At 39.2% G+C, this 25,502-nt stretch overlaps 1 protein-coding gene across 6 annotated transcripts in view; it reads left to right on the top strand.

The window, feature by feature from the left end:
• KIF4A (kinesin family member 4A) overlaps nucleotides 1-25,502 on the top strand; it is a 175,038-nt gene that overhangs the window by 17,286 nt on the left and 132,250 nt on the right. The gene's annotated exons all lie outside the window — the stretch shown is intronic.

The following is a 25,502-nucleotide window of genomic DNA, read 5'->3' as shown; positions in this document are numbered from 1 at the left end:
CATAAACTTCATCAGCTTGGCTTCTGTATCTTCATTTACTAGTAAGTTGTTGGATATACATGGTGAAACTTCTAAGGCTAGGACAACAATGGTGTTTGCTGTTAGAAATCTTCATCTAGCATGGTAATCTGCATGCTGTGGGAATCATCTTTTAAGCGATTATTAATCTACCTAATGAAAATTAACCAGCTCCTATTTCTCAGTTTTGTACTTAAGGATCTCATAAAAGATTTCATCAAATGCCTTGCTAACTATGTCTACCATATTTCTCATAGCCACCAACTTAGTAACAATACAAAAAGAAATAAGGATTAGCTTAAGCCGACTTCTTAGTGAATTCAAGTTGGCTTCTAATGCTCATTCTTCTGTTTCTATGTTACTGCAAGCAATCCTTTTATAATCTAGAATATGTATCAAATATACAAATATAAATATCTGTAATTTATGGAATTAACTTTTACCTCTTTTTTGTTAATGTTGAAATTATATCTGCCCAATCTTCTTGAACATCTTTTCTCCATGATTTCTCAAAGATCTTTGATATAGCTTCAGCACTCTCATTTGAATTGCTCTTAGTTTCCTTGGCTAGAATTCATCTGGTCCAAGATGTTTGAACTTTTATTAAAGTAGTTGAGGTCTTACTACCTCTTTACTCATATTGGGCTTCAGTTCCCCCAGGATTTGAGAAGCAAAAGCAAATATAGTAATTGAGGAATTTTACCTCTTCGTCATTTATCAGTATTACTAGAGGCCCAGTGCATGAATTCGTGCACAGGTGGGGTCCCTCCGGGTGGCCTGCGGAGATTGGGCCCCAGCTCACACCCCCAGCCTCGCAGCCCCGCAGCCCCGCCCTGGCCTGGCACTACCCCCTTACCTGCTCCACCATCCCGCCTGCGGGGCAATCGATCAGGGCCGGCCGCCCAGGTCCCTCAGCACCTGGGAGCTGGGTGGTGGCCCCGCCCCCCACCACTGCTGCTAGTCACTGTCTGCAGGGTGATCGGTGGGGCGATCGGGCCCCTGCTCGCACCCGCCTTGGCCTGGTGCTGCCCGCTCACCTGCTCCACCATCCCACCACGGTCCCACTCTCGTTGGGGGGCCCATCCGGGCCAGTAGCACCTCCACTGACACCCGCTGCCAGGGTCACATCGCCGGCGCCCGCCATGTTCTGCGCCGCCCCCTGATGGTCAGCGCACGTCATAGCGAGCGGTTGAACTCCAGGTCTCACAGTTGAATGACTGCCTGAGGGGACAATTTGCATATTTGGCTTTTATTATATAGGATACTGCTGGCACAGGGCAGAGACCTGTTTCTTCCTCATTCAACTTTTTGTTCTGAATGTATTTAAAAGTGCCCTTTTTGTTCTATGTTTGCACTTTGCAATTTAACCTTTTTATTTAAAAGTTCTTGTGCCCCTTTTATCTTTTTTTCAGGTGTACAGTTCTGAGTTATTTTTTTAAAATATAGTTTATTGATTTTTCACAGAGAGGAAGGGAGAGGGATAGAGAGTTGGAAACATCGATGAGAGAGAAACATCGATCAGCTGCCTCCTGCACACCCCCTACTGGGGATGTGCCCACAACAAAGGTACATGCCCTTAGCCGGAATCGAACCTGGGACCTTTCAGTCCGCAGGCCGATGCTCCATTCACTGAGCCAAACCAGTTAGGGCCTGAGTTATTTTTTAATGGTTTTATTGAGATATAATTTACATAAAATTCACCCATTTAAACTTGTACACTTTAGTGGATTTTAGCATATTCACAGAGTTGTGCAGCTACCACCACAATCTAATTTTAGAACATTTTTGTCATTTCCAAAAAGAAACTCAATACCCATTAGTAGTCACCCCCCATTCTTCCACCTTCTCTAGCCCTAGGCAATCACTAAACTATATTTCATATAAATATAATCATGTAAAATGTGGTCTTTTGTGACTGGCTTGTTTCACTTAAGGTTTTTTGTTTTTTAAAGGATTCATCATGTGATAAATTTATTTTTTTATCAAAGCGTAGTTGACATGCAATACAGGGAGGAGCAAAAGGTTTACAATTATGTGTATGAAAAATAATACAATAATTAATAATAATAATACAAGAATAAACTTTTTCACATGTTCACAACTATAAACCTTCTTTTGCCCTACCCTGTATTATATTAGTTTCAAGGGTACAACATAGTGATTCGACATTTATATGTCTTACAGTGTGATCACCACGATCAATCTAGTAACCATCTATCACCATACAAAGTTATTATGATACTACTGACTGTATTCCCTGTGCTGTATATTACATCTATGAGATTTATTTTATAACTTAGAGATTTGTACCTTTTTTTCCTCTTTATATTTTTCAACACCCCCTTACCCTTGTTCCCTCTAGCAACCATCAGTTTGTTCTTTGTATTGGTGAGTCTGTTTCTGTTTTGTGTGTGTGTTTTTTAAGATTCCACATATAAGTGAAATCATATGGTAATGTGGTATTTGTCTTTCTCTGTCTCACTTATTTCACTTAGCATAATACCCTCTAGGTCCATCCATGTTGTCACAAATGGCAAGATTTTATTCTTTTTATTGCTGAGTAATATTCCATTGTATATAGACACAGCATATTTCCTTTATCCATTCTTCTATTGATGGGCAATTGAGTTGTTTCCATATATTGGCTATTATGTACTGCACTGAACATGGGAGTGCATGTATCTTTTCAAATTAGTGTTTTGGATTTCTTCAGGTAAATACTCGGAAGTGGAATTGCTGCGTCATATGGTAGTTCTATTTTTAATTTTTTGAGGAACCTTTTTGTGGCTTTACCAATTTATGGTCCCACCAAATAGTCAACAAAAAAGTTTTGGCAAGGATGTGAAGAAAAGGAAACCCTCGTGCACTGTTAACATAGGTTTTCAAGGATCATCCATGTTGTAGCATGTATTGCTACCTCATTCCCTTTTATTGCTGAATCATATTCCATAATATGGATATACAGCATTTTGCTTGTCCATCAGTTGTATTCAATTAGGCTATTTTGAATGTTTCTCTATGGGCATCTGTATATAAGTATTTGCATGTACAAATGTTTTAATTTCTCTAAGTATACACCTAGGAGTGCAATAGCTGATAACCATTTAAATTTCTTTTTAAAAAATTAAGATGCGATTAGTATATATTAAAATACCCTGTTTTAAAGTGTACATTTCAGTGATTTTTATTGTATTTATGAAGTTGTATAATAATCACCACAACAAATTTTAGTCTCTTTTTATCACTGCAAAAATAAATCCACACACATTAGCACAGTCACTCCCTGTTTTCCCCAATGCCTCCTCCCTCCCAGGCAATGACTAATCCTCTGTCTGTCTCTATGGATTTGCCTATTCTGGACATTTCATATAAGCATAATTATGCAATATATGTTTTTTGGTGTTGGGCTTCGTTTGCTTAACATAATGTTTTCAAGGTTCGTCCATAGTGTAGCATGTATCAGAACTTCATTCGCTTTATGTATGTATGTATGTATGTATGTATGTATTTAGTTAGTTATATTCAATTTATTGGAGTGACATTGGTTCACCAAACAATATTCTATTACCTGAATACATTAAGTTTTTATTTATCCATTCATTTCTTTGCTTGTATTGAATAATGCTGCTGTGAGCATTGATGTACAAATTTTTGTGTCGATGTATGTTTTCATTTCTCTTGTGTATCATTTCTAAGAGTGTAATTGCTGGGTTATAGTAGTAACTTGATGTTTAATTTATTGAAGAACTGCCAGACTTTTTCACAGCAACTGTACCATTTAAATTCTTACCAGCAATAAATATATAAGGATTCTGCCCTGGCCAATGTTGTTCAGTGGTTAGAGTATCGGCCCACACACTGAAGGGTCGAGAGTTTGATTCCTGGTCAAGGGCACGTACCTGGGTTGCAGGTTCCATTCCTGCCCCTGGTCCAGGCACATGAGGCAACCAGTTGATATGCCTCTCTTTCACACCAGTGTTTCTCTCTCTCTCCCCCCACCTCTTTCTCCCCATCCCTTCCTCCATTCCACTTTCTAAAAATCAATGGGAAAAATATCCTTGGGTGTGGATTAACAACAACCATATATATGTATATATGTATACACATACACACACACACACACATATACACACATACATACACACACACACACACACATATACCTATTATGTGGGTTCTAATTTTGCCATATTTTTTAGTTTTTTTATGTTTTTATTTAAATTTAATTTTGTTGACACTATTGCAGATGTTCACCATTTTTCTCCCCTTTGGCTACCTCCAGCCAGCCCCTGACTCCCCCTCCTTTGGTCCTCACCACACTATTGTCTCTGTCCATGGACTATGCATATATGTTCTTTAGCTAATCCCTTCACCTTCCTTTATTCAGTCCCCCCAAACCCCCTTCCCCTCTAACATTTGTCAGTCTGTTCCATGTATCCATGTCTCTGGTTCTATTTTGTTCATCAGTTTATTTTGTTCATTAGTAGATTCCACATGTAAGTGAGATCGTATGGTATTTGTCTTTCTGTCTGGCTTATTTTGTTTAGTATAACAATTTCCAGGTCCCTCCATGCTGTCACAGAGGGTAAGAGTTCCTTCTTTTTTACAGCCACATAGTATTCCATTGTGTACCAGTAAATGTACCACAGCTTTTTTATCCACTCATCTACCTTGGGCACTTGGGCTGTTTCTGGATCTGGGCTATTGTAAATAATGCTGTTGTGAACACAGGGGTGCATATATTCTTTCTGATTGGTGTTTCAGGATTCTTAGGCTATATACCCAGAAGTGGAATCACTGGGTCAAAGGCAGTTCCATTTTTAATTTTTTGAGGAAACTCCATACTGTTTTTTTAAAATTTCTTTATTGATTAAGTTATTACATATGTGTCCTTATCCCCACATTACCCCCCACTCCCCCCCACTCATGCCCTCACCCCCCTGTTGTCTGTGTCCATTGGTTAGGCCTATATTCATGCATATAAGTCCTTTGGTTGATCTCTCCCCCTTACCCGCACCCTCCCCTACCTTCCCTCTGAGGTTTGTTGGTCTGATCGATGTTTCTCTGTCTCTGGATCTGTTTTTGTTCATCAGTTTATGTTGTTCATTATATTCCATAAATGAGTGAGATCATGTGGTATTTTTCTTTCTCTGACTGGCTTATTTCACTTAGCATAATGCTCTCCAGTTCCATCCATGCTGTTGCAAATGGTAAGAACTCCTTTTTACCGCAGCATAGTATTCCATTGTGTAGATGTACCACTGTTTTTTAATCCACTCATCTACTGATGGGCACTTAGGCTGTTTCCAAATCTTAGCTATGGTGAATTGCGCTGCTATGAACATAGGGGTGCATATATCCTTTCTAATTGGTGTTTCTAATTTCTTGGGATATATTCCTAGAAGTGGGATCATTGGGTCAAATGGGAGTTCCATTTTTAGTTTTTTTGAGGAAACTCCATATTGTTCTCCACAGTGGCTGTACTAGTTTGCATTCCCACCAGCAGTGCACAAGGGTTCGCTTTTCTCCACATCCTTGCCAGCACTTGTTTGTTGATTTATCGATAGTAAATCAGTTGTGAGGTGATAACCTCATTATTGTTTTCATTTGCATCTGTTTGATGATTAGTGACCTTGGGCATTTTTTCATGTCTATTGGTCATCTGTGTGTCCTCTTTGGAGAAGTGTCTATTAGTTCCTTTGCCTATTTTTAATGGGATTTATTGTCTTCCTAGTGTTGAGTTGTATAAATTTTTTATATATTTTGGAAATTAACCCCTTATCAGATGTATCATTGGTGAATATGTTCTCCCATTCAGTGGGTTCCCTTTTCATTTTGTTGATGATTTCTTTTGCTCTGCAGAAGCTTTTTAGTTTGATGTAGTCCCACTTGTTCATTTTTTCCTGTGCTTCTCTTGCCCTTGGAGACATATCAGCAAAAATTTTGCTTTGATGGCCGGCCAGTATTGCTCAGTGGTTGCACATTGACCTATGGATCAGGAAGTCACCATTTGATTCCCAGTCAGGCCATATGCCCAGGTTGTGGGCTCGATCCCCAGGGTGGGGCATACAGGAGGCAGCTGATCAATGATTCTCTCTCATTATTGATGTTTCTCTCCCTCCCTCCCCCTTCCTCTCTGAAATCAATAAAAATATATTTTAAAAAATTATATTGCTCTGAGATATGTCTGAGATTTTACTGCCTGGGTTTCCTTCTAGGATTTTTATGGTTTTGTGACTTACATTTAAGTCTATCCATTTTAAGTTTATTCTTATATATGGTGTAAGTTGGTGGTCATTTTTTTGCCTGTACATGTTCAATTTTTCCAACACCATTTTATTGTAGAGACTGTTTTTACTCCATTTTATGCTCTTGCCTCCTTTGTCAAATATTAATTGACCATAAATAAAGGTGTGTGTTGTTTCCTGGGCTCTCTGTTCTGTTCCATTGCTTCATATGCCTGTTCTTGTGCCAGTACCAGGCTGTTTTGATTATAGTAGCTCTATAGTATAATGTGATATCTGGTATTGTGATCCCTCCAACTTTATTCTTGTCAAGATTGCTGAGGTTATTCTACATCTTTTTTGGTTCCATATACATTTTTGGAATATTTAGTCTAGATCTTTGAAATATGCCATTAGTATTTTAATAGGGATTGCATTAAATCTACAGATTGCTTTGGGTAGTATGGACATTTTAATGATGTTAATTTTCTAATTCATGAACATTGTTTGCATCTTCATCTATTTCTTTCTTCAGTGACCTATAGTTTTCCCAGTATAGGTCATTTACCTCCTTGGTTAAGTTTATTCCTAGGTACCTTATTTTTTGTTGGAATAGTAAATGGAATTGTTTCCTTAGTCTCTCTTTCTGAGAGATTATTATTGGTATATTATTAGTAGTATAAAAATGCCACCAATTTCTAGATATTAATTTTGTATCTTGTTACTTTTCCAAATTCATTTATTAGATCTGGTAGTTTTTGTTTGTTTGCTTGTTGTTTTTTTTGGTGGATTCTTTAGGGTTTTCTATGTAGGGTTATCTGCGAATTAATGACAGTTTTACTTCTTTCTAATTTGGATGCCTTTTATTTCTTCTTCTTATCTGATTGCTGTGGCAAGGACTGCCAGTGCTGTGTTGAATAAGAATGGTGAAAGTGGACATCTCTGACTTATTCCTGATCTTAAGGGAAACACTTTTAGTTTTTGCCCATGATATTGGTTTTTCACATATGACCTTTATTATGTTGAGGTATGATCCCACTATTCCCACCTTGCTGAGAATTTTTATCATAAATGAGTGCTGGATTTTGTCAAATGCTTTTTCTGAGTCTATTGATATGATCATGTGATTTTTACCTTTCATTTTGTTTATGTAATGTATCACATCTATCGATTTGTGGGTGTTGTACCAGCCTTGCATCTCCAGAACAAATTCCACTTGGTCATGGTCTATGATCTTTTTAATGTATTGCTGTATCTGGTTTGCTAATATTTTGTTGAGGATTTTAGCATTTATATTCATCAGGGATATTGGCCTATAATTCTTTCTTTGTGGTATCTTTTTTTTTCTTTATTGATTAAGGTATTACATATGTGTCCTCATCCCCCCATTGTCCCCCCACCCCACTCCCGTTCATGCCCTCAACCCCCTGGTGTCTGCGTCCATTGGTAATGCTTATATGCGTGCATACAAGTCACTTTGTAGTGTCTTTGTCTGGTTTTGGAATTAGGATAATGCTGGCCTCATAAAAAGAGTCTTGAAGTATTCTGTCCTCTTGGATTTTTTTGAATAGTTTGAGGTGCATAGGTATTCTTTGAATGTTTGGTAAACTTTGCCTATGAAGCCATCTAGTCCAGGTCTTTTCTTTGCTGGGAGTTTATTAATTACTGCTTCAATTTCATTAGTTGTTATCGGTCTATTCAGCTTTTCTGATTCTTTTTTATTCTGTTTTGGAAGAATGTATGTTTCTAGGAATTTGTCCATTTCACCCAGGTTGTCCAATTTGTTGACATATGGTTGTTTATAGTATTTTCCTATAATCATTTGTATTTCTGTGATGTCAGTTGTTACTTTGCCTTTTTCATTTCTGATTTTCTTTATTTGGGTCCTCTCTCTCTTTGTTTCTTGGTGAGTCTGGCTAAAGGTTCATTAATCTTGTTTATCTTTCCAAAGAACCAGCTCTTCATGTTATTGATCTTTTGTATTTTTTTCTTTTAGAGTCTATGTCATTTCTGCTCCGATCTTTATTATTTCCTTCCTTCTGCTTCCTCTGGGCTTTTCTTGTTGTTCTTTTTCTAGCTCTTTCAGGTGTAGGGTCAGATTTGAGATTTTTTTTTTTCTTCTTGAGGTTGGCCTGTAACCTGTAATGTTATGAATTTCCCTTTCAGGACTGCTTTTGCTGTGTCACATAGATTATGGGTTGTTGTTTTATTATGTGTTTAATTATAGCCATCCTGGTAAGTGTGAAGTGGTATCTCATTGTGGTTTTGGTTTGCATTTCCCTGATGGCTAATGATGTTGAACATTGTTTCATGTGCTTATCAGCAATTTGTGTCTCTTCTTTGGAAAAATATTCATTCAGATCCTTTGCACATTTTTATTTGATTATTCATTTTTTATTTTTTATTGTTTATTTGGTTATTCATGTTTTATTTTTTTGAATTGTTCTTTTTATATTCTGGATAACAGTCTCTTATCAGATATATGCTTTTCAATGTTTTCTTACTTTTTTGGGTTGTTTTCTCACTTTATTGATTATGTCCTTTAAAGCACACATTTTTAAAATTTTTATGAATTTTATTCATTTATTTTTTCCTCTTGTTGCTTGCGCATTTGGCATCATATCAAAAAACCATTGCCTAAACCCAAGGCCACACAAAGATTTATGACTCTCTTTTCTCCTAAAAGTTTTATAGTTTTAGATGTTAGATTTAGGTTTTTGCTTCATTTTGAGTTTATTTTTGTACATGGTATGAAGTGGCACTCCAAATTTCAGTCTTTTGCATGTAGATATTCAATTATCCCAGCATCACTTGTTGAAAGTCTATTCCAGGGGTCCTCAAACTACGGCCCGCGGGCCACATGCAAATACAAATATTGTATTTGTTCCCGTTTTGTTTTTTTACTTCAAAATAACATATGTGCAGTGTGCATAGGAATTTGTTCATAGTTTTTTTTTTTTAACTATAATCTGGCCCTCCAACGGTCTGAGGGACAGTGAACTGGCCCCCTGTTTAAAAAGTTTGAGGACCCCTGGTCTATTCTTTCCCCCATTGAATTGTCGTGGCATCTTTGTCAAGAAGCAATTGCATTCTCAATTCTGTTCCATTGATTTATATGTCTATTCTTATGCCAGTACTACACTGTCTTGATTACTGTAGCTTTCTAGTAAGGTTTGAATTGTGAGTGCTTCAATTTTGTTCTTTTTCAAGGTTGTTTGGCTCTTCTGGTCCCTTGTATTTCCATATGAATGTTAAGATTAATTTGTCATTTTCTGCAAAGAAGTCTGCTGGGGTTTTCATATGGATTGTATTAATTTTTAGATGAATTTAGGAAGTATTATTGCCATCTTAACATTAAGTCTTTTGATCCATGAACATCATATGTCTCTCCATGTATTTAGGTCTTGTTTAATATATTTCAATAATATTTTTTTCAAGGTATAAGTTTTATACTTCTTTTGTTAAGTTTATTTCTAAGTATTTTATTTTTTTGGTGCTGTTGTAAATGGAATTGTTTTAATTTCATTTTCAAATTGTTTTTTGAGCTTTGCATATTGATCTTGTGTTTGCAGCCTTACTGAACTTGTTAGTTTTAATCGTTTTTTTTTTAATGGATTCTTTAGGACTTCTATACATAAAATTATGTCATCTGTGAACACAAATAGTTTTACTTTTTCCTTTCTGTGCTGGATGGCTTTATTTACTTTTCTTACCTAATTGTCTTGGCTCAAACCTCCGGTACAATGTTGAATAGAAGTGGTGAAAGTGGATGTTATTGTCTTGTTCCTGATCTTAGGGGCAAAGGATTCAGTCTTTTTTTTTTAATATATTATTCATTTCAAAGAGGGAGAGAGAGATAGAAACATCAGTGATGAGAGAGAATCATTGATTGGCTGCCTACTGGGGTTGAGCCTGCAACCCATGCATGTACCCTTGACCAGAATCGAACCCAGGACCCTTCAGTCTGTAGGCCGATGTTCTAACCACTGAGCAAAATGGCTAGGGCTAGGCTCAGGTTTTTATTTAATTATCTTTGACCAGCAACTGTCAATAGTTCTGGTAGCTATTTTTAAAAAATTGGGTAATCTGGCCTTTATGGACAAATGTTGACTTGAAATCTAGGGCACACTGTAGTTCCAGATCTATAGTGCCTAATTTCAAGGCCACCATAGACATTTTTTGGAAACAAATTCAATGAAGGAGAGTTCATTTACTGTTTCTGTAGTCTTTTTGTCACTCTCTGTACCAGCATGAGATATATCAGAACTAGGTCATTCCCCCCTCCCCCCACCTAGTTACTCACTAGCTGATTTCTTTTCTTTCTTTTTTAAGTATTACAAATAGTAGTACATATGTATCCTTTTTCCCCCATTGACCCCCCCCCCACCCCGGCACATGCCCTCACATGCTCTCCAGTGTCTGTGTCCATTAGCTATCCTTATATGCATGCATACAAGTCCTGTTGATCTCTTACCCCCGCCTCCAACCCTCCCCTGCCTTCCCTCTGTAGTTTGACAGTCTGTTCAATGCTTCTTTGTTTCTGTATCTATTTCTGTTAATCAGTTGATGATGTTTGTTATATTCTATAAATGAGTGAGATCATGTGATATTTATCTTTCTCTGACTGGCTTATTTCGCTTAGCAACCAACATATTTGAAGAAATAATGGCATTCAGTCTTTTACTATTAAGCATTATGTTAGCTGTGGATTTTTCACAGATGCCCCTACCAGGTTGAGGAAATTCCTTTCTATACCTAGTTTGTTGAGTGTTTTTAACATGGATTGGTCAAATGCTTTTTCATCATTTATTGACAGGATCATGTATTTTTGTTCTTTATTCTGTCAATAAATGATGAAAAAGCATTTGACCAATCCATGTTAAACCAAGCTTGTGTTCCTAGAATAAATCTAACTTATTGTTTTTGTATGTTTTGTGACTTTCGAGCCATGGCACTGCCCCAGGTGCAGCGGCCAGGGAGGGACTGCGGGAGGTTGTCTCCAGGGCTCATCTCGCCTAGTCCTGCCCCACCGGCCACCTTCTAATTAATTTCCTTTCAATGTGCATGAATCTGTGCACTGGGTCACTACTAATAATATATTTGTTATATGCCTTTTAAAATTTTGGCATTGCTGAATTAATGTATTTTCTTTTAATTACACAAATAATACATAAATAATTTTTAATGTGAACATTTCCTTATTTAATGTATACTTTACCTTTCACATATCTCCAACTAATGAAAACCAGCAGCTGCAGAGCAATTTGTCATCTATTTTTCTCTTTATCTTACCACAATCCTTGGTTCACTCTTGAAATAATAGCCCATCTACTCACTACTACATTCAGTGCTGCTTTCTGTCTAATTTTGTGATGAGAAATAGGATTATGGGAAAGTCCTGTCTGATTCAGCCTATGTATCTAAGATCTTTTTTTCCAAACGAGGAGTCATTGGTTTCACATCTCAGGTGAACCACTACTCTGGAAAATTCCAATATATTAGCTCTTCCCAAGGTCTCTAGTGGCAGGAATCTTCTCAGCATTCACCTGCATGTTGGTCCAAGTTTGATGGCCCTTGGGAACTTTTCTTCATATATATTAGGTTGCAGTTCAGATGTTTTCTGGAGTTTCATTAAATATGTAATTATATTTTTTGTTGGCTGTACTTTTTCACGTTTTTTTTTAAAAACATATTTTATTGATTTTTTACAGAGAGGAAGACAGAGGGATAGAGAGTTAGAAACATCGATCAGCTGCCTCCTGCACACTTCCTACTGGGAATGTGCCCACAACCAAGGTACATGCCCTTCAGTCCGCAGGCCAACGCTGTATCCACTGAGCCAAACCAGTTAGGGCCCTTTTTCATGTTTTTGGTAGGTTTAATGGAGGAGAGCATAAATACATTTCTAATATAAAAACATAAGCAGTACAGATGGAGATAAAATTCCCCTTGATTTACCACCCAATCCAACCATTTTCACCTGCCTGGTGGATAGCATTTCAAAATTTTTTCTGCACAAAAAAATTTTTATTGCTATTTCCTTATTGTTGTTTTTAAAGATAAATGCTATCATACTATACATATTGTTTTTCAACTTGTTTTAAGCTTTTAGTAATGTATCTTTGAAATATTTTTGTATCAGTACATAAGTCTACCTCATTTTTATAACTGCTATATAGGTTTTTACATTATACAAAATCTATCTTGTTTATTTAACTACTAGTAGCCCAGTGCACGAAATTCGTGCACATTAAAAGGGAATTAATTGCCCTAACCGGTTTGGCTCAGTGGATAGAGCATCGGCCTGTGGACTCAAGGGTCCCAGGTTCGATTCTGGTCAAGGGCATGTACCTTGGTTGCGGGCACATCCCCAGTGGGGAGTGTGCAAGAGGCAGCTGATTGATGTTTCTCTCTCATCCATGTTTCTAACTCTCTATCCCTCTCCCTTCCTCTCTGTAAAATATATTTTTTTAAAAGGAATTAGCAGAGATATTTTAATATTGCTATTTGCCCTTTCTCTATAATAGAAGTGTGAGAGATGAAAGGAAATAGTAAAATGTATATGAAAATCATATATAAATTTATTAATAAATAAACAGTAACAAAAGGATATAACAACAGAGGCATGATATAAAAACGACAAAAACATGATATGAAAACAACAAAAACATGATATGAAAACAAAAAAATATGATATAAAAACAACAGTGATGCAAACAATGGCTGATAAAGTGATTAAACTTATTCTAATATCTCCCTGTACACCACATTAAGAGTGAAAACACTTTCAGAGTGCTTGACTAATTTCCCTTGTGATGAAGTACTTAGAACTTTAACTGTAACATCACATGCTCTTCAAACTCGAGAGAAAGCAACATATAACTGACCATGTGCAAAAACGGGTTCAGGTAGGAATATGCCTACTTTGTCTAGAGTTTGTCCTTGTGATTTATTAATAGTCATCACAAATGCTGGCATCACAGGAAACCGTCGTCGAATCAATTTAAATGGGAGGCCAGTGTCAGATGGGGACAAATTAATTCTTGGAATCAGAACAGCCTCTCCCTCTGCAGATCCTGTTAATACTTCAGCTTTGATAATGTTAGGTCGTAATCTTTTGATAATAAATCTGGTACCATTACAAAGACCCCATTTACTATTGAGATTTCTCAATAGCATGATGATTGCACCCACTTTCAATTTTAATTTATAACACGGCATTCCCGAAGGAGTAATACTATTAAGAAATTCAATGGGAAAATTTTCCTTTTCAGCATCATCTGTGGAATCAATGGAATCATCACTCAGATATGTGTGAAAATCTCCATTGAGTATATCCAAATTTTCTTCATTTAATTTTTGAACATGCTCATTTTTTAGACAAAGAATTGCACATTTAGATATATTTTTATTGTTATCTATAGCAGTGGTTCTCAACCTTGGCTGCACATTAGAATCACCTGGGAATCTTTTTAAAATCCTGATTCCTGGGCCTCATCTCCGGAAAATTGTTTCTCTGTTATGGGGTGGGGCCACAACATTAGTAACAAAGAAACAGAATTAAAACTTTATTGTGGGGAGCCGCTACAGTGTTTTGGACAGGTTCAAGCCTTGGACTGATGAGAGGGCACAGTCCTCTCATTGCCACGTGTAAGTCCCAGCTTGGAGGGCAGGGCCCTCCCAGCACAATTATAGCCAACAGCTGTAGTTGTAAGCTTGAACCTATGGTCTGAACACGTGGTCCCACGTGCCTGAGTGATGTAGGCTTGATAGAGTTCAGGTGCATGTAGTTGAGTAGGATTGAAACCCAGGAGAATGTTGTAAACATCTTGGTCACGCCCTTACTTTGCCTCGTAGCATCTGCTATAAAATAAAGGCATGGCTATGGGCGTGGTCGCTGTCTCTCAGAGAAGCAGCATCCCATTGAGACCCAGCTTTCATTTTCTTGTCTGTCTTTTCTAAGCCTTTCAGCTGCCTCCACTCAGGTTCACCCCTGGCTGTGCTGGCGCACGGCACACTTTAGAAAGATCTGCCTCCACGCTCCGTGGGGGGGTTCCTGCCTCAAACCCTGCCCTTACAGGAAACAGCTCCGGGAAACAGCTTGGGGGAGGGCGCAGCCATTGCCAAGACAACCCCTGACTTCCTTCTGCTTGGTCACGGTTCTGTTCTGGTCGTGATGAACACCACCCATGGTTTTTATATAAGTAGATTCCTGTTTTAATTAATATTTAGGTTGTTCAATTTCTGGCTATTGCAAAATGATGCCTCAGTCAATAGCCTGGCACATGATATACACAAGGGAGTATTCTCTAGGCCAACCTTTCAGACCTCAGGACCACCAGTGGTCCGTGGACCACTGGTTGGCGACCACTGCTCTAGGCTATGTACTTAGGGAAGGAATTGCTAGTTTGAAGGGTATACACATTTGAGATTTTAAATACTGCTAAATATTAACCTCCAAAATGTCTGTCCCAATATGCACAACACATACAATATATGAGAACTAGAGGCCTGGTGCACGAATTTGTGCACGGGTGTGGGGTCTGGCCAGCCTGCCCCGATTGGGGCCGATTGGACTGGGGAGGAGGGGACGTGGGCGGTTGGCCAGCTGGCCCTGCTCCCGATCGGGGTGGGGTGGCTGATCAGGGGCAGGGCCAGCTGGGGGGAGGGGCGGCAGGCAGTTGGCCGGCCAGCCCCACCCCCTGGTCAAACTCCTGTTTGAGGGACAATTTGCATATTAGCCTTTTATTATATAGGATGTTTTCCAGTATTCACAATCTTGGACATTATCGACCTTTTTATTTTTGCCTATCTTGAATATTGCCTATTATTTTTTAAAGCTTGTCTTTCCTCAATTACTTGTGAAATGAAGCATCTTCTCATGTCATTGGCCATTTCTCTTTTCATTTCTGTGAATTGCCTATTCATACCATTTGCTTATTTTTTTTTCTTTCAGGTTGTATTTTTCTTATTGACTTTAGGATTTTTATATTGCATTGCAACCCCACCACCCAAAGTCAAATCATCATCTCTTACCATATATATGACCCTCTTTAACCTTTACTACTTCCCACCCCTTCTCTCTGGTAACCACCATACAGTTTTCTGTGTCTGTGAGCTTTTGTTTGTATGTTTTCTTGTTTGAAAATGGAATATATTTTTTCTATTTTATTCTGTAATCCTATCTAGTAGTATTAATTTTCAAAATTTGATCTTGTATGTAACTACATTAATAAATTGCTTTCTTAGTTTTTCATTGTCAGTTGTGCTTCTTGGACATTCTAGGTGGATATTAACATTATTTTTAAGTAAACACTTTGGCCTCTTTTTTTCCAACATTTATACCTTCTTTTTAAATTATTATTATTATTATTTTAATATATTTTATTGATTTTTTTACAGAGAGGAAGGGAGAGGGATAGAGAGTTAGAAACATCGATGAGAGAGAGAGACATCGATCAGCTGTCTCCTGCACATTTCCTACTGGGGATGTGCCCGCAACCAAGGTACATGCCCTTGACCGGAATCAAACCTGGGACCCTTGAGTCCACAGGCCGACGCTCTATCCACTGAGCCAAACTAGTTAGGGCTTCTTTTTTAATTATTAAAAAATATATTTTTATTGATTTCAGAGATTAAGGGAGAGGGAGAGAGATAGAAACATCAATGATGAGAGAGAATCATCGATTGGCTGCCTCCTGCATGCCCCCTACTTGGGATCGAGCTCACAACTCGGGCATGTGCCCTTATGGGAATCGAACCGTGACCACCTGGTTCATAGGTTGCTGCTCAACCACTGAGCCACACTGTCCAGCCTTATCTTTTTTATATTATAAAGTTGAATAGTACCAATGATAGTAGCCATTATTTTTATTTTCCTCCTCTAACTGAAATGTTGTGTTTCATCTTTAACTATCTGTTGTACATTTCTGGCTGATATCCTTTATCAAATTAAGGGAGTGACTTTTCATTTCTTGTTTCCTAAGAATTAGATATTTTTAAAATAAGGAATGAGTGCTCAATTTTATCATTGATAAAAATTAATCATCATGTACTTTTTCTAACCTGTTTATAGAAGGAATTGTAAAAATACGGCATCATTGAATCCCCTCTGATTGACGATGATAAATTATTATTTGTGTATATTGCTGGGGTTTCATGTACTAGTTTTCAATTTAGGACATTGTATATCTGTTCCTATGAAAGAGTGACTATAACATTTTGGCATGTTGCTCCCTTTTCTGATTTTGGTTTAAAGGTTTTACCAACTGTATAAAATGAGTTGGGAAGCTTTCATTTTTTTCTATGCTCTAGTACAGTTTATATAACACTAGAGGCCTGATGCATGAATTCATTCATGGTTGGGGTCCCTCAAGGTAGCCCGCGGAGATTGGGCTCCAGCTCGCGCCACCAGCCTCACAGCCCCAGCTCATGCCCCCAGTCTCGTAGCCCCGCAGCCACACCTGGCACCCTGCCTTGGCCTGGCACTGCCCCCTCACCTGCTCCACCATCCTGCCTGCAGGATGACCAATCGGGGCTGAGCCCCCTGCTCAGCTCCCTCAGCACCTGGGAGCTGGGCAGTGGCCCCGCCCTCTGCCTCTGCTGCTGGTCGCCGTCTACGGGGCGATCGGGCCCCTGTTTGCACCCACCTTGGCCTGTTGCCACCCGCTCACCTCCACCATCCCGCCGCAGTCCCACTCTCATCAGGGTCTGTAGTGCCTCCACTGCCGGCACCACGTCGCTGATGCCTGCCATGTTCTGCACAACCCCCTGGTGGTCAGCACACATCATAGCGAGTGGTCAAACTCCCAGTCAAGGGGACAATTTGCTTATTAGGCTTTTATTATATAGGACTAGAGGCCCGGTGCACAAAAATTTGTGCACTTGGGAGGGTCCCTCAGCTCGGCCTGTGCCCTCTCGCAGTCTGGGACCCCTCGGGGGATGACCACCTGCTGGCTTAGGCCCACTCCACGTGGGATTGGGCCTAAGCTGGCAGTCAGACATCCCTCTGGCAGCCTGGGAGCCTTCGGGGGATGTCCACTTGCCAGTGGGGAGCAGGCCTAGCTGCAGTCAGACATCCTTAGCACTGCTGAGGAGGTGGGAGAGGCTCCCACCACCACCGCTGTACTGGCAGCCATCAGCCTGACTTGTGGCTGAGCAGAGCTCCCCCTGTGGGAGAACACTGACCACCAGGGGGCAGCTTCTGCATTGAGCGTCTGCCCCCTGGTGGTCAGTGTGTGTCATAGTGACCAGTGATTCCCAGTCGCTCTGCTGTTGGGGTCAATTTGCATATTACCCTTTTATTATATAGGATAGAGGCCTGGTGCATGGGTGGGGGCCGGCTGGTTTGCCCTGAAGGGTGTCCCGGATCAGGGTGGGGGTCCTGCTGGGGTGTCTGGCCAGCCTGGGTGAGTGGCTGATGGCTGTTTTCAGGCTGGCCAAGCTCCCCAGCGGGGACCCTTACCCCAGGAGGGTGTGGCCAGCCTGGGTGAGGGGCTGATGGCTGTTTGCAGGCTGGCCACAGCCCCTTCAGGGTAGGGGTCCCCACTGGGGTGCCTGGCCAGTCTGGGTTAGGGGCTGAGGGTCATTTTCAGGCTGGCCACACACCTTTCAGGGGTGGGGGGATCTGCTTGGGGTGCCGGGCCAGTCTGGTGAGGGGCTGATGGCTGTTTGCAGCTAGCAAAGCCCTAGTGGGGACCCTCACCCCATGAGGGTGTGGCCATCCTAGGTAAGGGGCTGATGGCTGTTTGAAGGCTGGCCACAGCCCCTTCAGGGTGGGGGTCTCCACTGGCATGCCTGGCTAGCCTGGGTGAGGGGCTGATGGCTGTTTGCAGGCTGGCCAAGCCCCCCAGCAGGAACCCTCACACTATGAGTGTCTGGCCAGCCTGGGTGAGTGGCTGATGGCTGTTTGTAGGCTGGCCACAGCCCCCAGCCACCCAAGCTCCCAGTGGAGCCTGGCTGGAAGCAGGTATCTGGGATTTATTTAGCTTCTATAATTGAAACTTTGTTGCCATGAGCAGAGGCCACAGCCGGCCAAAGCCGGCCAAAGCAGGCAGGAAGATTGGCTTCCTCTATCGCCGGGGCAACCAAGCCTCCGGCTTGCTCTAGCTCTGTGGCTGCCGGCCGCCATCTTGGTTGGGTTAATTTGCATATAGTCGCTCTGATTGGCTGGTGGGCGTGGCTTGAGCGTAGCGAAGGTATGGTCAATTAGCACCTTTGTCTTTTATTAGTGTAGGTGGGAATTATCTCTGAAGGTTTCTTGAAGTTTTTTTTATCTTGAGTCAATTTTGTTCATTTATATTTTCTTAGAAAATTATTCATTTTGTCTAGATTGTCAAATTTATTGGTATAATATTATATATTGATTTACTTTATATTTTTCATCTCCTCTACAATTATGTCTCTAACTTCATTTGTTTATACGTATATCATTTCTATTATGTTTGACAGATTTACTGATTAATTCAACTTTTTTCCCCTATTTTTTTACTCTCAATTAATGATTTCCTTCTAGGTAGCTTTATTTTGGTTTGTTCTAGTGTTTTTATTTTCTGAGTTTGAAAGCATAGTTCTCTTCTTTTTTCTTTTTAAAAGCTTTTCAAGTATATTCAAAAGAGGTCAGGATGAAATAATGAAACCCCCATGTACCTGTCAGGCAGTTTCAACAATGACTAATTTTGACCAAATAGTCTTGCTGCATTTGTATCCTAACCACTTTCTCCCTGTGATATTATTTTGAACCAAATCTCAGGCATGTTTATTTCAGTTTGTACCTGGAAAAAAAAAAGAATTATTTTAAATAAATAATCCCCTATAATTAATAATAATGCCTTAATATCATCAAATATCTAGTCAGTGTTCACATTTCCATTAGTCTTATGATTTTATTTATCTGAATCAGGATCCAAACAAAGTCCAAACATTGTTATTAATTGATTAGAGGCCCGATGCACGAAATTCATGCAAGAGTAGGCCTTCCTTCCCCTAGCTGCTGGCACCGGCTTCCCTCTGGCAACCGGGACCCAGGCTTCCCTCACAGCCCTGGCTTCGGCTTCAGCTTCGTCTAGAACAGTGGTTCTCAACCTTCTGGCCCTTTAAATACAGTTCCTCATGTTGTGACCCAACCATAAAATTTTTGTTGCTACTTCATAACTGTAATGTTGCTACTGTTATGAATCGTCATGTAAATATCTGATATGCAGGATTGCCTTAGGCGACCCCTGTGAAAGGGTCGTTTGACTGCCAAGGGGGTCGCGACCCACAGGTTGAGAACCGCTGGTCTAGAACAGTGATGGCGAACCTTTTGAGCTCGGCGTGTCAGCATTTTGAAAAACCCTAACTTAACTCTGGTGCCATGTCACATATAGACATTTTTTTGATATTTGCAACCATAGTAAAACAAAGACTTATATTTTTGATATTTATTTTATATATTGAAATGCCATTTAACAAAGAAAAATCAACCAAAAAAATGAGTTCACGTGTCACCTCTGACACGCGTGTCATAGGTTCGCCGTCACTGATCTAGAAGGTCATCTGGTCTAATTAGCATATTACGCTTTTATTATTATAGATAGGTCTTCTATAGGTACCCCCTCCCATCTTTGCTTCAGAGCTTCAATGTATGCATTTGTAAGATAGGATTTGCATATTTACTCCCCAAAGAGATGTGAGGATTAAGTAAACTCATACATGTAAGACATGTAACAATTTCTGGTATATAGTAGCCTTTTCATAATAATTAATTCTGTCTTCTGTGTTTTTACTTGCTCTGAGTGGTGGTTAATAAGGAATATGCAGGCCTTACTGATATTTGTAGATAAATCCAGCTGAACTAAGAACCCCCAGAAGCTTGAGAGGGTGGTTGTCAACATTTGAGGTAGACTCTGTGGGTGGAAGGGGCTTATAGGTGTGTGACAAAAACCTTTTTCTTAGCTAACACAATATTACCAAAGCCAAGCTCTTCCCCACTGTTAGAGGGAATGATTTTATACCTGTTGAGAACTAGGAAAGTTGCTGGCCCCTCTAGAATATTTTCAGAGGGTAGATATGGCCCATCAGAATTGTGTTGCATATTACATTACTGGGGGTGAAGGAAGCGGGTGTATTCAAGTGTCAGATTTATTTTGTGAGGCAAAAAAGTTTATGGCAAATCACGGTTGAGTCTTAGATCAAGTGGAGCTGCCATTAGCTGAAAGGAAGCTAGTTAGAAAACCAGGCATAGGTATATAGAAAGCAGACAGCAGAGAGAAAGATAATGAGTTTAACTTTGGACATGTCAGTTTGGAATGCATATTAGAAAAGTCCCTAAAGAAAAGGGAAATTCTGAGCTAGAGCTTAGAAGTAACATCTGGGCTGGAGATAAACATTTGGAATCTATGGGTGAGGTTTCCCAGGTGAGTTGTGTAGAGAAAGACTAGATAATGAGTGAGCCAATATTAAATATTAGTAAGGAGCACTGGTACTTAAGAGTCAAGGGTAAAGGAGCCAACTAAAGAAGTCAGTGGAAGATAAGTAATGTCTAGAAAGAAGGGATCGTCACCTGTGTTAAATGCTTCTGAATGTTTACATAAGATGAAGACTGAGAAGAGACAGACGGATTTGTCCATTGAGGTTTTGGTGATCTTTGCCACAGCGGTGTAGGTTGAGTGATAAGGAATCTGGGCAGGTTACATGAGGTTGAGGGGAGAATTTAACTACCATTATGAATGTGGTGTTTATCTTTTTTATTAAATTTCTTATTCTTGTGTCCCTTAACAATGTATTTTGCCTGTTTCTAAACTTTGCATAAATAGTTTCATAAAGTATGTGGTCTTTTGTCACTTTTTTTCCTGCTCAATGTTATGTTTCTGAGATTCATCCATCTTGATGCATATAGCTTTATTCTAAGTTTTTATTTTAAACTAGAGTCTTGGATTTTCTTAGTATAAAATCATATCAGTAAAAAGAAAGTGATCTCTTTGCCAATATTTATTTCTACCATTTCTCATATTTTTTGTTTATTAGTAAGGAAAAGGATGTTGAAGTATACACTCTGGACTTGTGAAATTGCTTTCCTCGAGAGGTGGGGGGAATAATCTAGTTTCTGATTTTAATTGGAATGGTTTTATTGTTGTAATATTTGGAATAATTGCTACTGGTATTTAATTCTTGTACTTCCAAAAAGTCTTTTTTATGCTGTACTTTAATCTCTTTCAGTTATCTTTTTTTATGCTCAAGTTGTCTGTTTCCTTCAACTCTATTTCATTAAAGGCCTATTCGAAATTTTCTGCTTCTCTCTCTCTTTGGCTTCAGGATCCCCTTATGTGTATTGTTATTTCCCTTACTTTGCCCATTGGGGTGCAAGTCTAATGCTGGGTCCCTTAAGTCATAGCAGCTGTGTGAGTGGAAAAGGCACAGTGGTTTGTACCCATGAGCCAGCACTGTAGAAGCATCATGTTGCCAGTCAACTTGTCACACCCTTGGGAGACATCAAGAGGACACCTCTCTGTACTCTTGTTCTCTGGTGCTGTCCTTGTCTCAAGGTAGAGAGGACTCAACCCAAACCCTCAGTTTCTTCTCAGCATTTTCAGGTCTAGGGAAACCTGGCATACTCACATAGGCAATATCAACTGTTCTCTAGGATTCATAGAGTCCTGCAAGCCAAACCTTTGCCAGGAGCCATGTTCCCATCCTTTCACTTTGGCTATACTATATCAGAGTCTAGATCCTTGGCCTGGAGTTCTCATCTGTTCCAGAGAGAACTTACTCGCAGATCTCATCCATCCTGTGAGCTCACTCTCTCAGCAACTATTTGGCTCAAGAACAGAGTAGATGGATCAGACTTGAGAATAAAGGGGATCTGGGCTATCTTTAACTTACCATCTTCCCAAAAATCCATCTACATTTAAAAAATATGCTACCATATTCCCATAAAGGCATACTCATTTTTGTAAAGTTTTCTAACTTTTCTACTAAGTATTATTACCAATTTGGTAAGTGAATAATGGTATCTTATTTTCTTTCTTGTAGGTATCAATGAAGTTAAAAATACTTTTATATTTATAGACCATTCATATTCTGTATTAACTTACCTGTTCAAGGTGTTTATCTCCCTTTACTCAGTGTGTTGGTGCTGCACATTTCTGGTTAAGTTTATCCCTATTTTTTGTTGAGACTTTGTATATAAACATATTCAGCTCACTGCCAGATAGATTATAAATAGATTACAGGTGGATAAGAGATTATTCAATTGAAGTATAATACAGCATACAGAAAAGTGCCTAAATCATAATTTTCTACTCTGATGAATGTTCACAATGTGAATATACCTATATCACTAGCACTTGGATAAAAAAAACCATATTACAGCCCTGGCTGGTTTGGCTCAGTGGACAGAGCATCAGCCCACAGACTGAAGGGTTGCAGGTTAGGTTCCAGTCAAGGGCATGTGCCTCCGTTGCAGGCTTCATCTGCATAGAGGCAAGTGAGGGAGACAACCAATTGGTGTGTCTCTCTCATCGATGTTTCTCTTTGTCTCTCCCCCTACCTTCCACTCTCTGAAAAAAAAATCAATGGAAAAATATCCTTGGGTGAGAATTAACCAAAAAAACAAACATGTTACAAGCATTCCAGGAGTACCACTTGTGCCCCCTTAAGTCTCAGTCTTCCCAAAAGGTAACATTTGTGTCTGATTCCTCTTATTCAATGTAAGATCACTGGAGAAAAATAAAGAATGCTAGTTAAATTTGAATTTCAGATAAATGACAATCATTTAGTAGGGAACATACTTATATTAAAAACTAGAGGCCTGGTGCACGAGATTCACGCACTCGGAGTGGGGGGTCCCTCAGCCCGGCCTGCGCCCTCTCGCAGTCTGGGAGCCCTTGGGGGATGTCTCACTGCTGCAGAGGCAGAAGAGGCTCCCACCACCACCTCTGTGCTCGCCAGCCATCAGCTGGGCTTCTGGCTGAGTGGCGCTCCCCCTGTGGGAGCACACTGACCACCTGGGGGCAGCGTCCTGCGATGAGCGTCTGCTCCCTGGTGGTTAGTGCGCATCATAGCGACCAGTCATTCCGCAGTTGGGTCGATTTGCATATTAGCCTTTTATTATATAGGATGAGTCATCATTTATCTGAAATTCAGATTTAACTGGATGCCTGTATTTTTTATCTTTTGCTAAATCTAGTAACCCTAACTCAACATTGTGCGATTCATCATCATCATCATTATTATTATTTTAAAACCTCTCACGAGGATATGCTTTTTTAAATTGATTTATATATAGAGAGAAACAATTGATGTCAGAGAGAAACATCAATCAGTTGCCTCCTGTACATGCCCCAACCGGGGATCAAACCCACAACTTAGGTATGTGCCCTGACTGGCAATAGAGCTCACAACTTTTTGGTGTACAGGATGACACTCCAACCAGGCCAGGGCCATCCATATTATTGCATGTAGTTATATTTCATCCATTTTCATTACTATGCATATTCCATTGGTGAATGTGTAACACTTTATTTTTCCTTTCTACTGATGGATGGGCATTTGGGTAATTTCCAGTTTGGGGCTATTATAAATAGTGCTGCTATGAATATTCTTGTACATGTATTTTGGTGAGCATATGTACACAAATTCCTTAAATCTTGAAACTTACAACTGCTACTCTATCGCCTTCCCTTTAGAGTCAAGCTCCTCAAAAAAGTTCATACTGCTTAGAAACACACATGATTCATTCTTAGTTGCTTTTTTTGGTGAGATATTAATTAGCACATATGCATAAATCGTGTATATTTTAAAGTAAAACTATCACTTAGGCTGTAAATCAGCATTTCCAGCACCCATGTATACCCCTCTCAGGTAACGATCCCCTTCCTTCCCTCTTGAGGTAACTACTCCTGATTTTTGTGATAGTAATTCCCTTGCTTTCCTGGATAGTAGTGCCTCTGTGTATACATCTCTAAAGAACATAATTTATTTTGTCTATTTTTAAACTTTATATCAATGTAATCATATTGTATATAATCTTGCATTTTACATATTTAATTCAATACTGTGTGAGATCCATCTATATTGCATATAGCTATAGTATCTTTATTTCCATTTCGGTACAGTATTCCATTGTATGACTATACCACTATTTATTCTTTCTACTGCTGATGGATATTTCAATCGTTTCCAGTTTGGGGCTGTTATCAATAATGCCCTGGCCCTGACTGGGTTGCTCAGTTGCTTAGAGCATCGTCCCAATACACCAAGGTTGCATGTTAGATCTCTGGTCAGTGTAGATATAAGCAACCAATGAAAGCATAAATAAGTGGAATAACAAATCTCTCTCTAAAATTAATTTTAAAAACTTAAAAAAAAACAATGTCCTTATGAACATTCTTGTTTATGTATCCTGGTGCGTATGTGTAAGAATTTTCTAGGGTATAGTCCTTGAAGTACAATTACTAGGTCATAGGGTACACATACACCCAACTGTTCCAATTTATGAGTCATTGCTTCCCAATCCCCAATAATGTTTTGTCAGAATTTTAAATTTTTGTTAATCTAACAGGTGTGGAAGACTTCATTCTTATTTTAATTGTCATTACCTCCATGACTAAAGGGTTGATCACCTTTTCATGTTTATTGCCATGTATATTTTCTTTTCTATAAAAAGCCCGTTCTAGTCTTGCCTATTTTTCTATTGTCTTTTTCTTACTGATTTCAAAAATAGTATACTATAGATTCTAGTCACTGTTCCGTTGTATTAATAGCAAACCTCTTCACCCCCACAGGTTTTACAAGTATCTTCTCCCTCATCCCTGGCTTATATTTTTACTCTCTTCATTTGATTTTTTTATTTTATGTCTTGTATAAAAGCTTCATAGTATTGCATTTCACATTTAAGTCGTTAATCCACCCAGAACTGTTTTCTTACATGATATGATGTAGGGATCCAATTTTGCTTTCCCATTTGTCCTAGCACTATGTATTAAAAAGTTCATCCTCCCCCCCCATCCCCCTAATAAGCAGTGCCACTTCTTTTGTTAAGTCAAATTAAGTCTTATAAATATATGTACATACTGTATAGCCCCATTTATTTAGGACTTCTTTAATATTTTTCAATGATTTTCCCTGTAGAAATCTTATACATCTTTTGTTCTATTCTTAGGTAATTTGTATTTTTGAAGGTGGACAACCAATGGGTCCAGGCTGCCTGTCACTACTTGAGCCATTTAAGCAGAGACAGGGTTAAATCATATATGAGTGTTTATTCCAATAATTCTGTTA

This window comes from Myotis lucifugus, unplaced genomic scaffold (assembly GCF_000147115.1).
Source record: "Myotis lucifugus unplaced genomic scaffold, Myoluc2.0 scaffold_4, whole genome shotgun sequence".
NCBI lineage: Eukaryota > Metazoa > Chordata > Mammalia > Chiroptera > Vespertilionidae > Myotis > Myotis lucifugus.
The sequence above is the reverse complement of the archived record's forward strand: the minus strand, read 5'-3'. Positions and strand labels throughout refer to the sequence as shown.